This window comes from Schistocerca cancellata, chromosome 8, assembly GCF_023864275.1.
Source record: "Schistocerca cancellata isolate TAMUIC-IGC-003103 chromosome 8, iqSchCanc2.1, whole genome shotgun sequence".
Taxonomy (NCBI): domain Eukaryota; kingdom Metazoa; phylum Arthropoda; class Insecta; order Orthoptera; family Acrididae; genus Schistocerca; species Schistocerca cancellata.
In genome coordinates, this window is record NC_064633.1 from 486,488,958 (window position 1) to 486,510,506 (window position 21,549).

At 41.9% G+C, this 21,549-nt stretch overlaps 1 long non-coding RNA gene across 1 annotated transcript in view; it reads left to right on the forward strand.

Moving 5' to 3' along the window:
* Nucleotides 1–6,672: 6,672 nt before the first annotated feature.
* LOC126095751 (uncharacterized) overlaps nucleotides 6,673–21,549 on the forward strand; it is a 1,187,680-nt gene continuing 1,172,803 nt past the window's right edge. The window contains exon 1 of the long non-coding RNA XR_007521976.1: nucleotides 6,673–7,109. This is a non-coding gene — a long non-coding RNA (uncharacterized LOC126095751). The remainder of the gene's footprint in view (nucleotides 7,110–21,549) is intronic.

The window sequence follows — 21,549 nt, forward strand, 5'->3', positions numbered from 1 at the left end:
CACGTGGCTCCCCTGGGGCAGCCGTGGCGGCCAGACCGGCCGCATAGTGCTGTCGGCCCTGGTGCCACACAGCTCCGCAAACTAATTCACCTTACCTTGTGCTAACTCTAGGCGGCCGATTAGCTCGCGCACATACGCGTAAAGTTTTAAGTCACATTAATGTGACCATCGCCTGTGTTCGACGTCCATGCGCAATAATCACTCACAAACTGCACGTATTACCACTAGCAGTGGAGGGTATAGAAAGCGCGAGGGGTGGTGGTTGGGGAGAGGGGGAAGGGGGACGGTAAACAGTGAAGTCGTTCTCGTATTGTTGAAACGAAACGATTTACCTGATATCCGAGGGGGATCTTCATTGGCTTTTGAACCAAGAGTCAGAAAGCATTTCCGAAATAGTTACGTCCCCAAATTGTTCGCGTGCTGCCGTGATTAAAGTATACCGCCAATGGAAGAACGACGCTACCCAAAACCGGCGCTGAGGCAACTGTGATGCGCCACAGGCCATAGATAGCAATGGTGAACGACGGCTGCGGAGAAATGTAATGGCGATTGTACCTGCAGCTTTTGAGCAACTGACCGCCCAGGTGAACCATTGGGCTACCAATAGTGTCTCCTCAACCATCGTTCAGCGAGCGTTGCTGCGTATGGGTCTCCACAGCAACTAATGCTGACAGCTATTCATCGGCGACGAAGGCTGGGATTTGCACACCAGTGCCTCAACTGGGCGTCCACTGAGTGCCACCATGCGGTCTTTTCAGATGAATCACGCTTTATGCTCCATCGGACAGATGGCCGTTGGTGTGTACTGCGTGAAATGTATGAAAGCAAACTACCTGCGACAATCGTCTAGAGGGTCCATGCCGGAGAGTATTCTCTGGGTGGACTAGTCATTAAGAAAGGCGCAATGGATCAACACAAGTATGCATCTGTCCTTGGGGACCAAATCCAACATCCACATGCATTTAGCTTTTCCTCGACACAATGTTATCTACCAGCAGGACAACGCAACGTGTCACACAGCTCGCAGTGTGCGTGCGTGGTTTGAAGAGCACCAGGATGTGTTTAGTCCGCAGCTCGTGGTCGTGCGGTAGCATTCTCGCTTCCCGCGCCCGGGTTCCATGGTTACATTCCCGGCGGGGTCAGGGATTTTCTCTGCCTCGTGATGACTGGGTGTTGTGTGATGTCCTTAGGTTAGTTAGGTTTAAGTAGTTCTAAGTTCTAGGGGACTGATGACCATAACTATTAAGTCCCATAGTGCTCAGAGCCATTGTGTTTACCGTACTCCCCTGGCCACCAAACCCCCCGATTTAAATCCAGTCGAGAGTCTGTGGGACCATCTCAGTCGGGCTATTCGCGCCATGGATACTCAACCGAGAAGCCTAGCGCAGCTGTACAGACAACTGAAGTTGGTATGGCTGCACATCCCTGTCGATATCTTCCAGAACCTCTCTGATTCTCGCAGCAGTCCGCGCTTCTGACAGGTAGCCACGTTAATGTGACTGAACAGTGCAGAAAGCCTACAAAGCATGTCAAAAAATTGTGTTTTGAACTTTGACTTGCTATGACATTCTTATCGGTATATAGCTATCCATAAATAGTTACCGAGCAAGGTGGTGCAGTGGTTAGCACACTGGACTCGCATTCTTGAGGACGACGGTCCAAACCCGCATCCGGCCATCTTATTTAGGTTTTACGTGATTTTCCTAAATTGACCTCGCTGTTTGGTCCCCTCCGCCAAAACAACCAACCAACCATAAACAGTTACAGCCGTTTGTAATCGCTTTATTCTTTTTGAATTGACCTGTACAATTGCAGAGTTTGGGTACTGGCAGTAAGGGCCGTTTTGGGCAAGCTGCAGTAGCTTTCTTGTCATTATTATTATAATTTTTATTATTATTGTAGTTATTATTATACGCCTTTAACTTACACCATAGAGCCAGTCCTTGTGTGCATGTGCACACACACACACACACACACACACACACACACACACATACACACACACACACGCACGCACGCACACAAGCACACAGACAAACGCGCGTGCGCACGATGTAGACAGAATATACAGTACAATCATTGTAAACGAAAAGCTTATAGAAGACTTTCATCTAGTCTAACGTCTATGAAGTTAGACTTAGCTGCGGATACCAGTGGCAACAATGAACTTCTTCGCTGCGTTGAAAATTCTGTGATTATGTGTCTTTTACTAAGCCATCACAATGGATGGCCGGTCTTCACAAGTTCTTGTAAAGAGATTGTAGTACTTCCATGTAGATTGGAATACCCAAAGAAAATGTGATATGCATTCTCTTCTTCTTCATAGGAACAGAATGGTGTCTTCTGTACGATGTGCGGCTGTGGAAATGTTTGCGTAAACATAACTTGGTTAGATTTGAGTCTGCCCATTAGAGAGGCGAGGTACTCATCGTTGAATTTGTATGGAGTTCATAGGATAGGTACCGACTCGTGGATTATTAGGTACTCCTCGCGTTTGTGTTTTCTTGTTTATTGTTTCCAGTCTTCTATCATCACTCTGTATAGTCAGTATCGCCATCATCTTGAAAGTTTCCAGCTCAAGGCTGGGTCTTTTTGGAACATACCGTTCGCCATCTAGTCCTGTTTTCCCACTACCTTTATGTCTTCAGTCTGGTCCAGTCCTCACCTCTTTCTTCAACAAACTCCTCCACACATTTCTGCCATCCATCCCCTGGTCTTCTTCTTGGTCGTTTCCTCCGCATCTCCATTTCATTTATCTTCTTCGATTGCAGATTGTTGGATGCATATTGATTCCTTTTCCTTTTTTCTGTTTTATTTTATTTATTATCAGCCATTCAATAGGTTTCGATGCAACAGGTCTTGTCGACATGTAATGTATAGTTAAAAGTACAGCTTTATGAGTACTTAAAAGTTCGAATAAGTCGAGAAGAATGCAGATTACTAGTACAATTTTTAACACCTATATGTAGGTTACTGGGACACTCGTTTACACACAGATTAATGCATAATTACAATGGTATACTAGTTACATGTATTTACTAAATACTTTAGAATACTAGTACGCTTATTTATATGTATATATATGCATAGTAATAATTTCATGATTATTAGATACGATTTCACTGATAAGTACAATTACTCACATCACAATTCCTGAAAATCACTCTCCACAAATTCATCAGTTTAGTAAAATTCATGGGCTTTTAACCAAGTTTCTAAAACGTATACTTGTGTGAGGGAGTCAAGTGGGCTGTTTTTTGGCAATTTGTTTAACAATTTGACGCTCATGTGTTTATGGAGATTGCGTTTGTGTGTGTGTTTGTGTGAGAAAATTTCGAGTATCATAAAGATATCATGTGGCTATTTGTCGTATTGTGCAAATGAACATTATTTTTTAGCGTAATTTTGGTCAAAGTTTCTTTGTCATAAATTAGAGAGCTACAGATGTAAAGGTTGGAGACTGTCACTTTGTTTCGTGATCTGAACTGAGTTCTGAAAGTCTCTCTGGAATGCAAGCCTAGAAGACATCTAACTGCTTTCTTCTCCCATTGAGAAATGTACGAGTGAGTTGAGTCTGAAGAATTTCCCCCATAACAGTATTCCACATTGCAGGTGTGAGTGGAAGAATGTATAACAACAACATAATAGCAGATACTTACTGACATATTGTCTTCATTTGCGTAACAAGAGTAATACAACTACTAGTTTGCTGATTATTTGTCCACTCCACGACAGTCTTTCAGCCTTCACAAGTCCAAGTACTTCCACGTTCATATTCTCAGACTTCATTACTCTGAGACTGAAACAAAGTTCTACCGTTTTTATTTTGTTGACGGACAGCTGGTTGATCAGACATCGTTAATTACTCGTCTCAGTCGTTACTCGTCTGTAGTTTCGAACACTTCGTAAGCTTCGCCTGTTTTTATCAGTGTGTTATTATCGTCGTAGAGTACATGCTCACCTCGTATATGACTTGAGAAACCTTTGTATAAACAATGAAGAGATAGAGTCCTGTGGTACTCCACGCTTTATTTTCAGCAGTTGTGATTCTGACTATTTCCATACACTTACTGTAGGCTGTCAGACAGATAGGTTCTAAATAAACGTAATAACTTATCTATTATTCTATTGTGACCTAATTTTATTAATACAATATTTATGGAATTCTCCGTCAGTTCTTGGAGGAACATAGAAATATTAAAAACTTGAACACACAGTTTTCATATTCCACAGTAAAAGCTGTTCGTAACGAACTATTAAATAAACATATTATGGAACTTTAATACTGTCATTCAAGTTATTAACATAACAACATGTGACGCCGAGTGAAAGGCTTCGCTCAAGGGTATAAGTGTAGCATTTATTCAAACATCTCTCATTTATTTTTCAGTTTCAGCTGCTCATATTCTAAATACACGACTTGTTTCGACCTCTCTGTATCATCTTTAGATCTGTGTAGTTGCGTTAGCAACTCGTCATGTATGTGTCAAAAGCTGAACAGTACTCTGATACGAGGTTTGATCCAGACATGACGCAACTACATAGATCTAAAGATGATGGAGAGAGATCAAAACATGTCACGTATTAAAAAATATATGCGACCGAGACTGAAGAATAAATCAGAAGTGTTTTAAATATTAATACGGTTGCTGTTCTCTAACGACGAGTACGACGGCTATGATGAAATTTCGTATTACTTTTACTGTTGACGGATCTGATCTGCAGCTACATACATATTGCGCAATCCACTGTACTATGAGTAACGGAGGGTGCATTGCACTGCTACTTGTCATTTCCTTTCCTGTCCCACTTGTAAACAGAGCGAGGGAAACATGACAATATATAAGCCTCCGTATGAGCCCTAATATCTCGTGTCTTATCTTCGTGGTCCTTACGCGAAATGTATTTTGGCGGCAGTAGATTCATTCCGCAGTCAGATTCAGATATCGGTTCTCTGAATTTTCTCAGTAACGTTCCTCGGAAAGAACGTCACCTTGCCTGCAGGGATTCCCATTTGGGTTCCCGAAGCACTTGCGTGTTCGAAGCTACCGGTAACAAGTCTAGAAGCCCGCCTCTGAATCTGACCTGCTGCGTATCCCAAACACCCGAGCCATACTCAAGAATAGGTCTCGCCAGCTACAAAGTGGTTTGTATTTATTAATGCGACACTTACAAAACAGTCATATATTTTGTGAAATGAAGGTGGAGGGGGCAGAAAGGATAGGAAAAGGAAGGAAGTATTGGTGTCATCTGCATCGGGACTTTATGTGGAATCAGCAGCAACGAGTGAAAATGTATGCAGGACCAGGATTCAAACCTGGGATCTCCTGGTTACTAGAGAGTTGCGTTAATCACTGCGCCATCCGGACACGTGTTTATCGCAATTGCGCGGACTCCGACCCATGATTCCACCTAGTACTACTTATCCGCGGCCCCCGTCCATGTCATCCATGTTCGCTTCCCGTTCCTTTTCTTTCTGCCCCCTCGACCTTCAACTTGCAAAATATATGACTGTTCTGTAAATAACGCTTTAATGAATGGTACAATCTGTTCTTGAGCATTGCTTCTTGAGGTTCCCGCAGGAGATCGAATGTAATTTTGCATCTCCACCGATGGTGGTGGATTCATTGCCCATCGACGATGATGATGATGATGTTTGGTTTGTGGAGCGCTCAACTACGTGGTTATCAGCGCCCGTACAAATTCCCAACCTTTTGATCAGTCCAACCTCGCCACTTTCAGGAATGACGATGAAATAATGAGGCAGGTGTAAATCCTTGACGCGGACGGGAATCGAACCCGGGACCCCGTGCTCGGGAAGCGAGAACGCGACCGAGAGACCACGAGCTGCGGACATATTGCCCATCGAGGCGCATCAATTATATGAATGCGTGGTGTCTATTGTTTCGGACTTGTCCGAATAAACAGACACCACGCATTCATGTAAGTCATATATTCGGTTGTGCATACAGATCTGTATTTTTTTTAATAGAATACGAACAGTTGAGGTCGAGCTGTAGTTACTAGGGAGGTGTCTTTCTCGCTTCTTAAGCAGCTTGTATTTGGTGTAGAGGTAGCGACAGTACAGATGGATTGGAGGTTAATGTGCTTCGGAAAAGAGTGGGCCGGTGGGCGTGGAGCGCATTGCTCTCGAGTTGGAGTGTCGAGCAGGTAAAAGTTGGGATGTTCGTGGGAGCCGGGTGTGATGACCGCAGCGTTGCACGCGGCCAGCTGTGCCATTCAGTGGTTTCCGAACCGGGGCAGCTCTTCCCCCAGCGCCGGTCGCTCCCCCACTCCACGCGCCACCGGCGCCGCCGCGTCCCCCCTACCGGCGTCCCATTACCTCCGCGGTTGCGGTCGCGAATCGCGGTGTCATCCATCTCCGGTAGCTCGCGGCAGTGTAAATAAGTGGTAGAGGTAGTGAGAGGAGGGGGCAGCGAGAGAGAGAGAGAGGAAGCGGCCGCGGGGCAGGGGGAGGGGGTCGGCGCGTCTCGCACAATGGCAGGCGGCCGCTACGTCACACACGCGGCGGCCAGGTAAACCTTGCCTCCGAGACTGGTTTCAGTGCGCGAGCCGCTGCCGGCCGAGCGAGAGCGAGCTAGCGAACGAACGAGCGAGCGGCGCGCGAACGACACAGGCGAGCCGCGACTGCGAGCGCGAGTGACGCCGCCGGCATCGCGACGGCGACGGCGACGCCGAGGACGCGCGCCAGCGAGTGGGGGTGTGACGTCACGCCGGCGGCTGCGCCCCTGCCGGCGATGTTCGCGCGCGCGACAGTGCCGCGTCCCCGGTGAACCTGTTGCACTTTCCGCTGCGCTAGTGGGGGAGAATAGGGGGAGGACGAGGAGGGGGAGGAGGAAGAAGAAGAAGAGGAGTCGGCGGCCCAGTCGACGCCGCGTTCCCCTCGGCTATCGCTGAAGCTCTGATAACGGGACCGGAGCGTTCGCGTGATGTGCACCTGTGGCAGGAATGTGGCGCGGCGCCGGTGCGGTGCGATGTGAGTGCTTCTGCGACGCGGCGACGACGGCGGAGATGGCGACGGCGGCGCGCGTGGCGTGATAGCGCGAGCCTGCAGGGCGCCGGGGCGCCTGCGCAGAGCCGGCCTCACGGTAAGCGTCGCGGCGCCCACATAATTGGTTCCGGAGGGTGGGGAGGGGCGGCCGCAGGTGGGAGTGGTCACCGGCGCGCCCGAGCCCCGGCCGTGCCAAGTGCTATTTGTCGCCACTCTCGATGCACTCGGCCGTCCTCCGCACCATTATGCAACGCCTCGCTGCTCGCCGATTTTTGCCGCTAAAGTGACCAGCGACCACAATGATAAATGTGCTGCTCCGATTCCCCCACTATTCACAACCCTGATACGTGACGAGACTATTTCGTACCGACCAATAAAAAGTGAACCGCGGGACGCCGTCGCTGAAAGCCTTCTGACATTGTGTACCGCAGTAATTAAACTTTTGGAGAATGAATATAAATACAGATAACTGCTACTAGTCAGTTTTGAAACATTTCTTTATTTCCATAAACTACTGAAAAAGTGTATATTTTTGTCTACAGCCGCAATTAATTTTTGCATACTGGTTTCGGTACACAGGATCATCCTCAGGGCATCCTATGATTAAAAAGCACAATTACATAGTTAGGACAGTAGTTCAAGAGCAGTTCACAAAAAGATTAATCTTTATGACAGCAAACGCATGTTGTATGGTGAACAGGTAGCCTCTTACCCCTGGCACGCAGTCATCACGATTCCATCCCAAATAGGTGTGTTAAACACTAAAAGAAGAGGTCATCGTTCAGCTATAAATAAATCTAAACTGCGGCCAGCAGTGATATGAGAGCCTCCTGTGAACAAAGTTTATTTTATTTATTATCTTTTTTTACCTCTTAAAAACAGTTACAGTGTAAAAGGTATCTAAAAATAGCATAAAATTTGAAAATAAGAAATTACATAACAAAACGGACCCCTCTGCAATAATAGATTAAAAGAAAAATCACAGATGTTTTTAGTCAAGTTTACATTTTACCATTATATTGAGTTTTCGAGCGTTTTTACCACCATACACAGTTTGTGAGTCTTTTCAGCCTCATATTCAGACGAGGCTGCATACTAATTTCCGTAGTGTGAAACTGACCACTGGCTTGCGGCACTATGGGTGGTACAGTAAATAACCACATGGCAGCTACCATTCTTGTCTGTTGGCTAAAAAATGACTTTTCTCTGTAAACATCATTTGTGCTGCACATTCTGAACACTCGCGGTTTTATGGTAACTATCAATGTTTATAGTGAACAGTGATTAATTTTGTTGCCAACAGCCAATAAAATGGAAACTACTAGGTGGATATTAACTATACTACTGCCCATGCTGCAGTATGCCAGCACCCAGCTTCACACTTTGGAAATTAATATGTAACCCTATCTAAACACGAGACTGCAAAGTTTAGGATAGCAAACAAATATTTCAAAAGTGATTAGTCTTCTGTATTTATAGTCAATTAATAAACAGTCACGTGGTCTACAATGTCCATCTTTTCAAAATGAACGCTTTCGTATTTCTAAGCGCAAATTTCAGTAATTAATGACAATAACCTTCGCACTGCACTTTTCGGAGAATCACACACCACCTGCAGGTGGACTGTTTTAAATAAATAAACAAAGAAGAGAGGAAGATTAAGGTTTAACTTTCCGTCGATTACGAGGCCGTTAGAGACGAAGCACAAGCTCTGTTTTGAAAAGATATCGATCCTGTCTTTTCCAAGGAACTATCCGGCGCTATGTTTAAGAGATTGGGCAATCACACTAATTCTGGGTCACAAAAATTTTTCATCCTCAGACTACCGGGTTCGGTCAGCAATGACCATATTTAGATCTGTCTCATAATATGTAATAATGTAATAAAGGCATAGTGGCATCGTCACAAAATATGTACAAAATCAGCTTAGCAACGTCGTACATATTTAGAGTATGGTGTAAACTAGGCTGCAGAGTCGGCGGAGTCACACCGCCAATAGCACCACTGTTCGTAACAAATTAACTATACTTTAAATACGTGCGACAATGCTAAGCTGATTTTGTGCATATTTTGTGACGATACCACTAAGCCTTTATTATATTAGGACATGTTATAAAACAGAGCTGAAGGTGGTCATTGCCGACAGACACCGGTAGTCTAAGGACCAAAAGTTTTTGTGGTAATTGACGGAAATAAAAGAAATCTAATCTACAGTTCCTTTAACTCGCGACAATGCCTCCTAGGTAGGGCTAAGAACCGCTGTCCTCCCAAATATGAGCCCAGCGTCTTTGACCACTGCACCATCTGGTTCAGTTCAGACTCTTTAAGACGGCCTGTACATATTACTTTTCTGGGCGTCCTGTGGCACGACCTTTAACGATCATAGGCTGCTATTCGAGTACTATTTACATTATACACCAATGCATTTTAGCCCCTAATACACACTCTTTGCTTCATTTAATTCACAGAAAGTTTATATGATGTAAATAAGACGCGGAAAGTAACCTGTGACCACTAAAGCCACTGCCACATGTTGCCAACAAAAGTCATATGTACAATTCATTTATGTCTTACTAATTTAAATAAAATCACCTGGTAATGAAATATATTTCCTCGACATGCACAATACAAAGATCAATAAACGCATCTGTTTATATTTCGTATTTTGAACTGATATTCATGGCAGTCACACAAACTTAAATTTTCACATTTAAATTTCTGCATTAGTCAATGCACTAACTTGATTACCAGCTGAAGTGTGGGTAAGGCGCTGCATTCTCAGTTGCCTTATTTCTTCTCTCTGTTCTCCATTTTCATCAACGCGATAGTAGACACACAACGTAATATCATTACGGGGGTCTGTGCCGCATATAAATATATTCGCAGCACATAGACAATACAAAATTACCCCAAACATATTTTGGATGTGTCGCTCCGATCACGGCAATCACCTTTATAGTAATCTATCAAGTAAAAGAGCGATTTAAATAAATAAGTGTGATCAATGGCGCGGTTTACAAAAATAGATTCACCCAACTTGATTCAATCGTGTCACTGAGAAAGGCAAAGGGAAATTCTTACATTAATTTCCATCTAATGTCAACGTTTCGCATTATTTCACACATACCCCCGCGACACAATTTAGTATTTCGCATTTTTTTTAAAAATTCGTAATTAATTAGAGGTCTTAGAAAAATGACAGGAACATCTTCGTATTTAATACTGGTGTCTGGTCCATCCTAAGCTCCTAGAAAAATTTTATTAACGATCTTGAAGTTATGTCAGCCTGGAACTGAACAAATGCAGTTTATCTTTCACCATAGGCGTTTCGCCTCTATTTATTAATCAGAATCTTCAGTGAGAGTGTGTGTTTATGGACAAAATATGGGCTTGATTTTCTGCCGGGGAAACGGTTCTTCTACTTCGTTATTCTGATCAATAACTGTGTATGGATCTTTCCAGTGCCAAGTGGATGTAACGCAAATTGTCACTAGTCGCGGCACATTCATTACATTGCAGGTTTACACTGCTAAATAGATTTCACTGATATCACTTAATATCACTGCATTTCGTTGATTTCTTCCTCATGATTTCGGGCTCTTAATATAATGAATTTTATTCAGCTGTGGCAGGTAGAGTAAGTCACTACACCTGATTACCACATGAGGTTTGCCTAATTTGTTGTCCCTGTTTTCCATTTCCTATCCTGTGCCAAATCCCTAGTGATGGAATGTTTGCGACAGTGAAAATTTGAAAACGATAGACAGAAAGTCGTTGTAGAAATCGGTAACCATGATGAATCACTTATAAAAGTCACAGTCCTTGAATCTGGCTTGTAGGCGTTCTAGGATACCATTAAGGTTAAGGTAACTGCTAGGAAAAGCAAGACACTACGGTTCGTGTCCCGGTCTCGCATAAATTATCGTTTCTCACGAGAAATTAGGTTGTTGTAGCGCTGGAAGTAGAACAGTTTCAAGAGCAGGAAAGCAAGCAGTCGTATAATGTAACATAAACACCCCCGTACCGGAGATGCTTCTGAATAAATTTCGTCAAAATATCTACAACAAAACGCAAATTGCACTTATCGGTTAGCCACTAACGTAATATCAAAACTAGTTACATAATAATATTTACAATATACAGCCGTACTTGCGAAAATGTTCTACTGCTCACCGTTGTAACTCTTACTACTGTGACAAAAATCTTGGGAATCCTTGATCTGAGATGCCCTTCATATTCAAAGTGCTTATCACGACAAGAATAATTTTTTTGTTTTTGTTTTTATTACTGAGACCGTCGTGATGGAAGGAACATAGTGGCGCAGATCAGGATACAGACTGCCTCATACCACTATTGGAAACAGGACAGCGACACACTGGCCCCGAACTGTCATTCCCTGAGCAATTAAGCTAACTCTAGTCACCAGTTCGCAACTCCTTTCCTTCACTAGATCCCCGTAAGTCAATGTGCAAGAATACTGCTTGTCTGCAAGGTTAACGTAGCCTATAAACAGTAATTTGTTCGATCAAGCGGCAATGCGAGACCAAAAAAAAAACTAGAATGACTTACTACGGCGTATGGTTTTACAACAAGCGTGTTTCCTCCGCGCCTCTCCTTTATCCTTTGTTTAATAAGAATTTTACTTTGATAGACGTCTACGGGCCTGATATTTGAGAGTGTATGGAATGGAATTTTTTTGCCACTGCTGCAAGTTTTACCGCCTTTGGATTTTATTATTATTTTTTCCTTGACTGTTATTCAGACCTGAATAAAGAGTGAATCTCGTCATTCGTCGGTTTGCTTCGATGAGCTTGTAAGCTAGGCCGTAGAAAAGATATAGGTTAAAATGAACAGTCGAGGTCGGAATACTGTTTGTTTGTTTACGGGTTCCGGCTAATGTCTGAGCCATCTTCAGGATTTTTGGTGCGCTATGGCTGGTGCTAGCGGCTCCTCGGATTTCTTGTGATACCACGATCGTACACAGTCAATACGTGTACTGTTGTGGTATCACGAGAAATCCGAGGAGCCTCCAGCACCAGCCATAGGGGGCCAAAAACTCTGAAGATGGCTTGACATAAGCCGAAACCGGTAAACAGACAAATCTTATTGTGATCTCAACTGTTCATTTCAACCTAAATATAGGATCATGTCGCTGCTCTCCATAGACAATGTTATCTAAATTTATGAAGAAAATATGGCAAGTGAGACGCTCGTATAGGTGAACTCCAAGACTGCTTTGCAATTATGAAGTAAAAGTTGTTTCTCACGAATTCGACATGCATTTCGTTCAAATCACCATTTAGTTCGGAATACGAGCTCCATTGTGATCCGTTCATGGTTTTCCAGTTTCGTTCCATCAAATTTTTCTCGGTGAGCTTAGAATACGAAACGTTTTACATATACGCCTGAATCTGCTTCCTCCTTTAGAAACGATGAAATTAAGATTTTTTGAAATGATCGAAAGTAATTTGTTCACATCATCTGCTAACAAGTTTTCCGTGGAACCCCGAAAACCATAAATACGTACTGTCAAATCATCTCTCTTCAACATATTGTCACTTTTTGAAGAACCTGCAACTATTACAGTGTAATTCGATCACACTGTAGAATTTGTAAGTGAAATAACGGCAATACATGTTATAAGAAAAATTCCTGCATCAGTAAAAGAATTCTATAGTCAGAGTCCGGATATAATAAATTTCACTGTATGCGTGACCACATTAGCAATGACTTTTGTCGTACAAGCAGATGAATATTATTCAGAAAAAAATCGCACTAGGTGAGAACTGCTGCCGATGTGTAGACGTGTGTTGTGAGCTAAACTTGGTTATTGTCGGTGCATGAATGCAGACGCGTATGTCGTCGGATTGTTTGTGCGATAGTAAAAGAAATTACGTTCTCCTCATTTTAACATATTACAAAAACTTTTCCCCTACGTTCTATCTGCGACAGCGGATACTATAATGTTTCAATAAAATATAACACCGGTGAACGTTAGTAATATTCAGCTATGTTTGTCAGGATTGTAATTTCATATACAGTATCATCAGTGAAGAACGTTTCTTCATTGTAAGGAATATCCTGCAAACAGAAAAGAAATTAATATGGTTTTGCTTTAACTGAGTTACCTACAGATTCGTGCTGCAACTGTTTGGAACCAAGCGCATATTTCTTTAGTGTTGTCTTTCGGTGTTCTCGAAATTATTGCGAGGACTCTGCAGGAAGCCACAGTAACGGAAGACTAAGTGACTGTATTTATTTAATCCAATTTATTTCCTTCTGTGAAAGAAGTAAAATGAACGGAAATGTAGCTGCATCAGACACACCACCGCCATGAACTGGAATTAGTTTTACGAAAGCGAAAAAAAATAGCTAACAACAGAATGACACAAATTTTACGCGAACCATTATAGAAAGAAGTGAACGTAGTGGTCAACAAATAGAAATAAATGTGATCGTTACATGTGACGGTAGGACGTAGAAAATTTATAAAATCTCGTAAAGAATGTTTTCGGGGGATGATATTGTTTTCAAAGCAACGACAGTGCACAACTGTGTACAGCATTTATGGCGATGCCAACGATATTAACAGTTAGGCCATACGATTCTCAATAACATTTAATCACATGCCATTACTGATTGTTTTAACTGTTTCGTTCTTACATGTTTTACTGCAGGAAAATAAGCGAAAAGTGAAGGGCTCTTTTAGATTTACTAGCCTACTATTAAGGTATTTCATTCAGTAGATCCTATCTGTATACATTCGTGTACTCTCAATACAAACGGTGCGAAATAAGAATAAGATGTAAAATTACTGCCATCATTGTTATGAATGAAACATATATACAGGTACATTGTGTCAGTGAAACAGAATGGTACTGGTCAAATACACGCGTTAATAAACATAGCATTGCCATTAAGCGTAAAGCAGCGTCAGTAAATAATATCGTATCTCCTACATATTTCTGCTATTCGGAGATTAAAATGCTTCGGTCGTGCGAGAATTCAGGAAGCGGTAGGCAAAGCGGCCGAAACATTACGAGATAAATTTAAAATTTGCCCTTGCGCCAGAAATAGGCTGTTTTCCTACGTCGCAGAACTAATAAGCGTCGAAATGTTTCCGCCCGGCGAAACAAAATTTATTTTCGGATGGCGCACGGACACTCGAGTTGTGCCGCGAAGCACACCTCTTTCCCTAAAACGAACAGAGGGGACGTTAACGTGTTCGGCTCAGAGTTCGACAAGGTTTTGCTTCTGCTCTCATCCAGTGTTCCCGCACGCAGGCAGAGGCCTACGCCGTTCGACAGCCGCGGAGAATCGGTGTGGGGCGGGGTGCGATTTCGGCGGGTCGCGCGCCGGGTCTTAATCGGCATAGTTCCGCCGAGATGGCTGTCGAAACTAGTAATTGTGTTGCACAACAGCGGGGCCGCCGTTCGCGAATGTGTTTTGCGAAATTGGATTCTGCCCTCCGCCCCCGCCGCCGCCCCCATCCGCGCGAAGCGGCTGCCTAATTCAATGGCACCGCGAATAAACTTATCAGGCGGTGGGTCGCCGCCCAAGATTTGTAGCTGTTCTCACGACAGAGGTGATCGCGGCTGGGTACACATTATGCTACAGCCGCAGGTTTGGCCCCCGGGGCTCACCGCATTCCTCCGCGTGAACTGTGCCCATCCAAGGTGTCACACCATACGTCATATTTGGCGCATTCCTTCCGCAAAAATCGAAATAAATGAGTACGGAAACATACACCAAAGAGGCTTTTTATCGTGCAACGAAGGAGAACTCCGGTGACTTGACCTAAATCACCTTCTTCCTTGTCGACCCAGCGAATAGGAAGTGGTCCTTTTTGATTTCTTGTGTATTCGGCACTGTCGTCGTTTCGAGAAGCGGAGACAGAGTACGAAGCCATCCAGAGCATGGAAGGAAATTTCAAATGCACCATTAATGAGTGTGTTCCGCAGTAATGACAAAATGATTACATATTCGTATTGTGTGTGTGGGGGGGGGGGGGGGGGGGCTGTGTTTTGGTGGATGACTGAGGAACGGAGAAATGCGTGTCACGAACACGTAACATGTAATAGCAAAAGGAACTGAATTGGCTATAGGGCCTCGTAATTCGACGTCAATTGAAAATGAATTTCTTTCGTACATATTCGCAATGCTTCGTTTAAATTCTCTGTTCTAGTGGGATCATAGTCTGACACCTGATCTGATAACGTCCTCCAAAACACTTGCTCGCTGTCTGTGTGTTCGTTTCTACCATGTATAGCTCAATGTTCAAGTCATTTCACGTGTTGAACCTTTTTATTCTGTTTTCCGGGGCCAAATTTAAAAATAAACCGATGACTTCTGAAATAATGTTTTTTATTACTTTTTTCTCTGTCTGAAACACAAATAAGATAGTGTATGTACTGAAAATAAAATTCTGTATCTTTTCGTAATTTCTTATGCCAACATATGTGTCACTTTGCTTGGTCCTCTTTTGTCGGTGGGTTTTCATACACGCTCTTTCGTTTTTTTGAGAGGAAACTGTAGTCGTGTCAGCTACGTACGTCACGCACATTGTTTCGTTGTTGTTGCCACTCTAGGAACTGTGAATGGATATTTTACACAAGACGTTGTAAGTTGGTATTCGTGTGTTATCAATGTGTCTAGTGAACATTAGAAATTTAGATTAACTTTTTCCTTTCCTTCCCCTATCGATTTTTCGTCTTTTATCCTTATTTTAGGTGCCTGGTTATTTTATCTACAAGTTTAATTTCATACCCTCCGTATGTTACTTGATGAGGTTGTTTCGAAATTGTCTTCTCTACTCTATACTAGACAAATAAAAATCGAATACTTTGTCTACTAATGAAGGGCCTCGTTTCAGTTGAGGGTTAATGGCACGAAACTAAAGAAGACACGTGAGGCAACAAACGGAGTTGATACGTTTACACGGAGCCTTGGCGCAAACCGTGAATTCTGATACATCTGAGAAATTCGCCGGCGCTGTTCTCTTTCGGTATTCTTAAAAGTATAGAGGCTTCCTTAAAATGTTTCTACATGTTATTATTCTCGGGTAATGTTGATACGAAAATCAGGAAATCAATAAATGATTGCAAAACTGCATGCTGGTGACGCATTGAAACAGTGAAAGCCAGTAATTAGCAGGAGGGTGGACACTCAATTGCAGGCTCTGTACAAAAACCGGAGTGCTTGGTATTTTGTGAATGGGTGGAGCTTACAGCCTTTCTACTAAAATAAAACCAATAATTTTGCCTAACAAACATCTGTGTTTGGAAAATTTCGTATTTCATCAAATTAAAAGTTTTCTTTAGCTAAACAATTAAATTTCGTTAACTCCAAACAGGGTATTAATTATTTCAGAAGTCAGTAATAGATGTTCCGAATTACTTCTCAAAACTTGCTTCTTTAGAAAGAATGTCAGTTCAAACTGAGAAATAAAAGATTTATATCAATGTCGTATACCTCCAAACGCAGTAGTGCCTATGTGTACTATTCAATGAGGTTAAAATTCATTTTTGTAACACAAAGGCCTTTTAGTCATATGAATGAATTACGTGTGCACTACATAACACACAGGAAACAACAATTTTCCATATAGTTCTCGTCTCATACTGTAAGTCGAAATAAAGAAACTTCTTTGACACTGAAACTCCATCGAATATTATTAGCTATTAATGACGCATGTATTCCACCTGGAATATAAGAAAGTATTGAATATACATACTGTATTCTGAAAAATATTTTCGTGATTGTTACGACGTATAAGAGAACGTCGTTGAACCTATACGGTAACAGTAGCCCTATGTTAGAGCATAGAGCATTAGGTTTTTCATTGGAATAGCGATGTCAGTCCCCCCCCCCCCCCCCAAATGTCTCTCCTAACAACTCCAGTCCGTATGTCATTTTCTTTAAAATGAATAAACCACCTAAACGATATATTTACAAAGCTCTATAACAATTGCACCACAGAGTGAGGTGGCGCAGTGGTTAGCACACTGGACTCGCATTCGGGAGGACGACGGTTCAATCCCGCGTCCGGCCATCCTGATTTAGGTTTTCCGTGAGTTCCCTAAATCGCTCCAGGCAAATGCCGGGATGGTTCCTTTGAAAGGGCACGGCCGACTTCCTTCCCCGTCCTTCCCTAAAACCGATGAGACCGATGACCTTGCAGTTTAGTCTCTTCCCCCAAAACAACCCAGCCCCAACCCAACAATTGCACCTGTGATTATTTGTCATATTTATAGCAATTAATATGAAAAAATTTCATAATTATAATTACAATTTACAGATTGGGAACATGATCATTTTCATTATTTAACGTGATTCTAAAATTGTATTTTTATATCAGAACTGGGTACTCAATCTTGCAAATACACACAAACGCTCGCACGAAGTCATGCACGCAAAAAAAAGGCGTAAAATTAATCCTTTTACTAACTTCAAAATAAACTGCTTGTACATCGAACATCATTTCCCAGAATTTTTATTACACAAATGTGTCACTCACTAGCTTCCTTTTAGAACACATTACATATCGGTTTAACTATATCGCAAAATATGACTATATTTAATATGACTGGGTCAAGTGACGATGAGAATCTAGAGCTTCCAACACCAAAATTAATCTTTAGGCGAAGTGTTATCGGCTGTTCCGTACAAAAGGGTCAACATATAATTATTTCGGTTTTTAAAAACTTGTGAATGTTCTTACAGGAAACAGAATTGTTTCGAAGGCAAAGAAGTCCCGAATATCTGAGAATTTACAATAGCCATAACACCAATCATATTTCTAATGCGTAATTCTTCGTTGCGTGACGTTTAACGGCAGTTAAACTTTCTTCGCCTCTGAGTCTTTATCGACGTACGTACTGATAGCGTGTAGTGAGGCGGTACATTTACACTGAACGTAAACAGTAGTGGACTGAACTCTTGTCTGCGTTCAGCGACGGTAACATTAGCAGAATTTCTGGTAATCACTTTTCTTCTCTGTTGCAAATATGTGTTCTTCCATAAAAAGTATGTTATAATAAAAAATCATAATTTTCCATTTCTTTTGTGTGATTACTTTTTGTTACATTCTCTACTGCCCAATTTTCCACACTGTTATTTTTTTTCAAACACATCATAATCTACCTTTTTCTTAACATTCTGGAAACTTCGTCTGGGCAGTGGTCACTTACGCACTAGTGCAGCTATTACGGGAAATATACATTAATTATTTTAAGAGAATAGGTGTATAATAATCGTAAAGCGTTGATTACATTTAATGAATGGTCTTTCTCTACACTACCCGTCGTCAAGAAAGAACGTCGCGCCCATCTTTCAGACTCAGTAATATCTGTACCTATAAAAAATGCAACCGGATATTGTCCGCATTCGTACATCTTCATAAGTAGAATTCTAACATCGTCTTCATAAATACCATCAAGTCTGTGTTGATTGCCTCCATTTCCCGCCCGAAAAAACCGAATCAGGTTCCAATGTTTTATTCGGTGAAATTGACAATATTTACATTCTTTGCCATTCTTTTATTTTCATTCATCAAGTGGAAAACCGTCCGTGATGTCGATAGCCATAGGCAAACTACTACGGCTTACTGAAGGGAATAACAACTTACCGACTGTCACGAAACAGTTGCCCCTGCTCTGTACACTAACACTCTTTATTTCCTCGTACCACAGTAAAGTAAATGATTGATATTGTTCGTTCTGATAAATTGTTCTTGCTGGTAAACTGTGTAAATTTCCTCGACTTGTTACGTTTACTTTGGCCAACACGCTCGACAATAAAACGCCGGAAGGCCAACTGATGGTGCGGTATTGGCATTTTCGGCCTTATCTCGGTGAATTTGATCCTTGACCGCCAAATCAGTCTGCTTCAAACCCCCAGTAAGTATATGTAAGATTAAATACAACTGAACTTGCTTGTAATTTCTGCAAGAATATGATGCAAATTCTATCGTATATCTTTCTATTATGAAACACCAATTAGCAGTTTAATGACAATAGAAATAGTCAATATCTTATATATAAACTCCTTTTTTCCTTTAAAATCCTGTGAACTGAGCCATGCTTCGCTTCAGGAAGTCTAGACGGCCCCTTCTCCTCTTTTGTTAGACCTATGAGAGTTAATTCCTCTTTATCTTAAGTCTTCCGTGTGGATAACGGTATGTTAGGTGGTAAATTTTATTTTCGAAATCAAATGATATATTGATGCTGTCCAACTCTGTCTTCACCTCGGGAAGATGCAGCATTTTCAGTAATTTACACTAGCTGTTACAGAAGATTTGTCCTTTCTGTGGACAGCAGGCCTACTGTTGTTGCTTTCTTCAGTAGCAACTTCGCTACCTCTGAGTGTATCGAAGCGAGTAACCAACACGTTTCTTTTCCAGTTGTTTCTTCATAAATCGACTTAAATTTTCAATCCTTTCTGTGCAACCTCACCTCAAAAACTTAGCAAAGTTTGTCACTATGCTTACGACGCTGTACTCAGCTTGATATTTTACCTGTTTCTAGATAAATGTATAAACTTCCCCTGCTAAAAAGAACAATTCGCTTGTTGGGTTAAGTTATCTCTACTTCTGCTTTGTGCAAAAATTTCGTTTTTAAGAGTCAAGATAAAACCTTTTTATATTCAGTCAGTGCGTATATATATCACGCAAAGTAAGTTACAAGAGGAAATTCTTTTCTCAGTGAGCCCCATCCATAGACTGAAAACATGTCTTTTTGTTCAGTTACTTCCATTTTTTCACATAATTCTGTTTACGTGAATAATATCCCTTTCAGTATTGACTGCATTTTACTTGTGAGACGATCGATAGTCTACGTGGAAATAGCATGTAACAGAGTTCAATCATTTAAATTTGGTAGCTGTAGAATTTAAGTTTAATTACGTTCGATACATGACAGTCTAAGGAAACATATGTATAGTGGCAAACGCGAATTGTTGCGTCATTTACCAGGTTGACAGCATTATACAGATTAATATCAGCCGTCTTCGTAGAATAGGTCGCTAACGCAAGCCGGAGTAGTAGAATACGGTCCGGAAGTTTCTGGCTCGGGACTATGGTAGTGTAAGGAATTTTCATCGCTGTTATTGTATTCGGCATCATTGGGAAGTTCAAATGCTTAAAATGGCTCTGAGCACTATGGGACTTAACATCTGAGGTCATCAGTCCCCTAGACTTAGAACTACTTAACTACTTAAACCTAACTAACTTACGGACATCACACACATCCATGCCTGAGGCAGGATTCGAACCTGCGACCGTAGCAGCAGCTCGGTTCCGGACTGAAGCGCCTAGAACCGCTCGGCCACAACGGCTGGCCAGTGGGAAGTGGTAGCGTTCCTGATTACCAGACTGAGCCAATATCTGGAGCTACACCCTAAATCTGTCCGCATTCTTTCATGTAATGATGGCAACTGATACTATTTGTGATCCGTACGCCGGGGTGGGGGGGGGGGGGGGAGGGGGGGGCGTGAGTTTCGACGACCTCTTTGGTTTTATTCGAGCGGATCAAGATACTTGCCAGCAGCAGTAGTACTGCATCACTCCATACTCGTCAATAAGCACACGAACTCAACACAACACTGCACAGGATACAGGTACATAAATGATGTACGTACATTTCCCTCGAATTCTGAAGTTATCGGGGATAAAATAAAGCGAGTTCTCTATAGCTCGAACACATATCAGATGACAGTTTTATGAGTGGAAGGACATAAAAACGAAACAGTGATGGAGAAAGGAGTGAAACAGATATGTAGCTTGTTCCCAATGTTATCCAGTTTGTACACCGAGAAAACAGTAGAGAAACGCAAGAAAAAATTCAAAAAGGAAATTAAAAATCTGGGAGAAGAAAGAAAGATTCTTAGGTTGGCCAATGACAATGTAATTTTGTCAGAGATAGCCAATGACTTGGATGATAAACTGAACGGAATGGATAGTGTCTTGAAGAGACGTTATGAAATGATCGTCATCGCCAATCCAAGGATGACAGAATTTTGTCGAAGGTGAGATAATGATTAGAGAATTACATTAGGATGAGACACTTAAAGTAGTAGACGTGTTTTAGTATTTGGGCAGCAAAATAACTGACAATAATAGAATTAATTAGGATGAAAAATGCGTAATGGCAATAGCAAGAAATGCTTTTTTGGAAAAGAGAAGTTTGTTAATATCGAATATAAATTTAAGCGTCAGTCTTTTCTGAAAGTATATGTCTGGAGTGTGACAACATATTGCAGCGAAAGTCTGATTGTGAACAATACAGATAAAAAGGAATCAGAGGCTTTTGATATGTTGTGCTACAGGAGAATGCTGAGGGTTTGATGATTATATTGAGGAACTAGTGACACGGCAGTGAATTGGATTGGGAATTAAATAAATGTGTGGCATAAATTTATTAAAATAAGAGATAGTTTGTTATGACACATTTTAAGGCATCAGGGAAACGTTAATTTGGTTGTGGATGGAAAGGTGGGGGACACAAAAATTGAAGAGGGAGAACAGGGCTTGATTACAGTAA